The 3,718-nt window shown below is 39.6% G+C and overlaps 1 non-coding gene across 1 annotated transcript; it reads right to left on the reverse strand.

Moving 5' to 3' along the window:
• Window positions 1–726: 726 nt before the first annotated feature.
• TRNAK-CUU lies at window positions 727–799 on the reverse strand. The gene has a single exon. It is a non-coding gene; the product is annotated as a tRNA-Lys (tRNA).
• Window positions 800–3,718: the final 2,919 nt, after the last annotated feature.

Here is a 3,718-nt window from a genome sequence, read left to right on the forward strand (position 1 = left end):
GGTGGCGTCGACCGTCTCTCGGAGGAGCAGAGAAGGCGGAAGTCCTGCCTCCCCACCGTACGTAATTGCCTCCGAAAATTCCACATCCCCCTTCTCCTGTGCCTCTGTGGCCAAGAGCCACGCCTTTAACAGAGTACTAACCTCCCGATTTCCACCCAGTTGGATGGCTCGATCCCAAATACGGTCCCAGGAGCAGTGGAAGAAAATTCGATGTAGGCACCGTCCGTAGAGCCGACCACAGAAAGAAATGTTTCTCAGGATGTTTTTATTTCCTCGCCCGCCTCCCGCCCCTTTCCTCAGGACGCGTCCTAGAGCGAGAGGAAGAAAAAGTAAAAGACACAGGAAAGGAAGACTGCTTTTCCCTAGGATCTCTTAGTTCTTGAAAAGCTGCCAAAATTGGGGCTCATAATTTTGTTCTGACAAAAGCAAAAATTGCCTTCTACCAACAACTATGCCAGTATGCATAGTAACCCAGAAAACCAGTCTCAACTTCAAACCTTACGGGGTTCTCTGTGCTTTGAGGTGGCTGGGGAGGCAACGCTGAAGAGAAACGCTTGCTTTCGAGTGCGCAAGCGTGAGACCCGTTTCGTTTGCAAAATGAAAATTTTTCCATAGATTTGGTTAATGTTGAAATTATTTGTATTAATTGGGTTTAAAAGACTCTCCTTGGTTATAAAGCTTTGGAGAGAGCCTAAAACGTTTAAGGCAAAATGAAAAAAAAGAGCTCGCCCAACGTGGGGCTCGAACCCACGACCCTGGGATTAAGAGTCCCATGCTCTACCGACTGAGCTAGCCGGGCGCTTAGGAGATGCGGGCGTTTTTCTCTCTCTTGATGAGTACTCAACTACGGTTGGGTTTCTTTTTCTTTCTATTGATTTTTACTTATAAAGAATTTTGTGACATATTATTAAATAGGCACTTCCGAATTATTTTAAAGAATCCTTTAAAACATTTCTTTAATTGTTCCTAGATTCATTATTTTAAAAAACAATTTTTAAATTTATTTCGATTGAGCATGAGAGAGTAAGAGAGCGCAAGAGTTGGGAAGGTCGGGAAAGGGCAAGTAGACTCCCTGCTGAGCACGGAGCCAGATGCCGGACTCATTCGTCTGACTCTAGAACCATGACCTGAGCCGAAGGCAGCCGCTTAACCACCTGAGCCACCCAGGCGCCCTAAATTTAATATTTTTAATTTTTTTGTAGATTTAATAACTTTTATTGCGTGTGTATCCCAAGACAACTGAAAACTTATGCAAGTCTATATTATTAGAGTCAATGAATCTTTTTCCTTAAGTGTTTTAAAATATTTACTGCCAAATGTGTTATCTTCTTTACAGAAATACTTATTAAGGCTATCGAGTTCCTATCAAAAGGCAAATTGGATTCCCACAATTTGGGGGGCAACGTTAGAAAACAAAGTCCAACCTCTATGACGTTAGTTTCACTGAAGAACAGTAGTGCTTAGCTATTTTTTCCTTAATAAGATTTAGTCAAGGAGAGCTAAATTGAGGAAGCAGATTCTGGTTCAATTAAAACAAGGTCTCTTTCCGGTAACTGCCTGACAATGGAGACAGGACTCTCAAGAGGTTGTTATTACCACCTCAAATGACAGAAGCTGGGATCAAAGAATTATAGAGTCACTGAATCCTATGGTAAAGAATATTAATTCTAAGACAAAAAGAGAGAAGAACTGATTTTGATCAAATTTTGGAAAGTTGAGACAATGGAATAATCTCCCACGGAAATAGACATATTCAGAGATACTAGTAAACTGCTTTGATAAGGGACTCTGCAAATCTCTGTGATGGGGGCAATCTAAAGCCTAAATGTATTTAACAAGAATAACAAAGAATTCTTAAAGTTCAGTATTTAGAAATTAAACACATTGATCATCACATTTTCTAAGCTATTTAATTGAAAAAAAATTATGGTATGGCATAAAATAATATTATACATTTAAATGGCTTGTCTTCCAAGTAAATTCAAATCTCTTATCCATTTATTCATGAATAAAAACCATTAATTATAATGCTTCATTAGCAGGGAGAAGCAACTGAAACTCTTTCTTCTCCTTTTTTTTCTACATCCAATATTTCAGCAAGCCCTACATATCTAAAATCCACCTACACATTCCCTCTTCCATGGGATTAGAAAATCACCATTTGTCAAGCATCCTAATAATCCATTCAAATGGGAATCATCAGATACTAGTATCAGTGGGTGAAGGATTGAGGAGTAGCAGGATATTTACAAGGATAGTCTCAAAGTATTTCTTCATAAGATATATATTAATTACAAAGGGCAAAATAGAAACTTTATGGTAGATAAATCTTAAGCAAGTGATCAAAGTTAACATCATTAGTAGTGGAACGGACTGGCATCATGTGCCTCCTAATATATGCTCTAATGTGAACACAAGGTTACTTTTGTGGCATTCCTGCCAAAAATGTGTCACCTGAATCCTAGCATGAAAAAATATTATATAAACCTAAACTGAGGAATATCCCATAAAATAAATGGCTCGTAGTCTTCAAAAATGTTAATGCCATGAAACCTTAAGAAATATTAAGCACCTATTTTCCAGCCTAAAGGCGACTACAGTCATGACAACTGAATGCAATGCTCGATGTTCGATTTTCTTTGACTATGAAAGGAATTGAGAGAATTGCCAAAATCCAAATAAAGTGTGTAGATTAGAAAACAGTATTGTTAATTTTCTAATTTTCATAATTGTATTTTGGTTAAGTAAAATGTTCTTGTTTGGGGGAGTATTTAAGAGTTAAAACAAAGTGCTGATGGCCTTCCATTTACAACCAGATTAAAATTCAATCTCTAAAATTCTAGATCCATTCTCATGTCCACCCCTCTGATTTCACCTCCTGTCACCTCAACCACTTAAACACTGTGACAGGCCATACTGACCTGACAGTTCCTGTAACACAAGCTTATATTCCTGTAACAATCAGTTTAAATATTAGCCAATCAGAGAGCCATTCCCTAAGTACCAGGCCTAAAGTTCAAACCTCCGTTGTCTCTTCTTTCTTCTAACTACAAGGTGCAAATATTTTGCCTATTTACATTTTTAAATCCATTTCCTCCCGTTGAATGTAAACTCCCTGAGGGATAGGGTTATGCCTCCTTCACCGTTTTATCAGCAGTGTTCAACACAGTTCTTGGGACATACCAGAGCTCAAGAAATAGTCTTATCCTTAATTCTACTAAATAGAGTTATAGTCATAGAAAAGGTACTAATGCTTCTGTAAAACTCCGACCTGAACTCACACGTGACTTTATGTTCTTATGAGAAGAGGTGCATGAAGGGGATGCCCTCATGAAACTGGGTCCGAACCGGGACTCCAAGGGTGAAAGGAGACCTCTCCCGTATCACTTTCTCTGGTCTTTGTAGGAGTGGAAGAACATCTCTCTATTTTGCTTTAAGAAAGAATAAAGTAGCGAAAGAAAGGGAGAATATAAAAAGTAAATAACTATTTCTAGGAAATGGAATGGTGCACCTCCTCGAACGCCTCGATGACCGTTAGTTGCTACGCGACACAGAAACTGACAGAATCTGAATGGGATCTAAGAACCGCCGCTTCCTAGCCCTACCCGACCTGTTCTGCACACGCGCACCGCCCTCCCGGCTCGATTCCTCCCCTACCTCTTTTCCCACAATCCTCTGTTCCTCGGGCGGACTTGGAGAACGAGCCACAGAGGAGAAG

This window comes from Mustela erminea, chromosome 5, assembly GCF_009829155.1.
Source record: "Mustela erminea isolate mMusErm1 chromosome 5, mMusErm1.Pri, whole genome shotgun sequence".
Classification (NCBI taxonomy): Eukaryota; Metazoa; Chordata; class Mammalia; order Carnivora; family Mustelidae; genus Mustela; species Mustela erminea.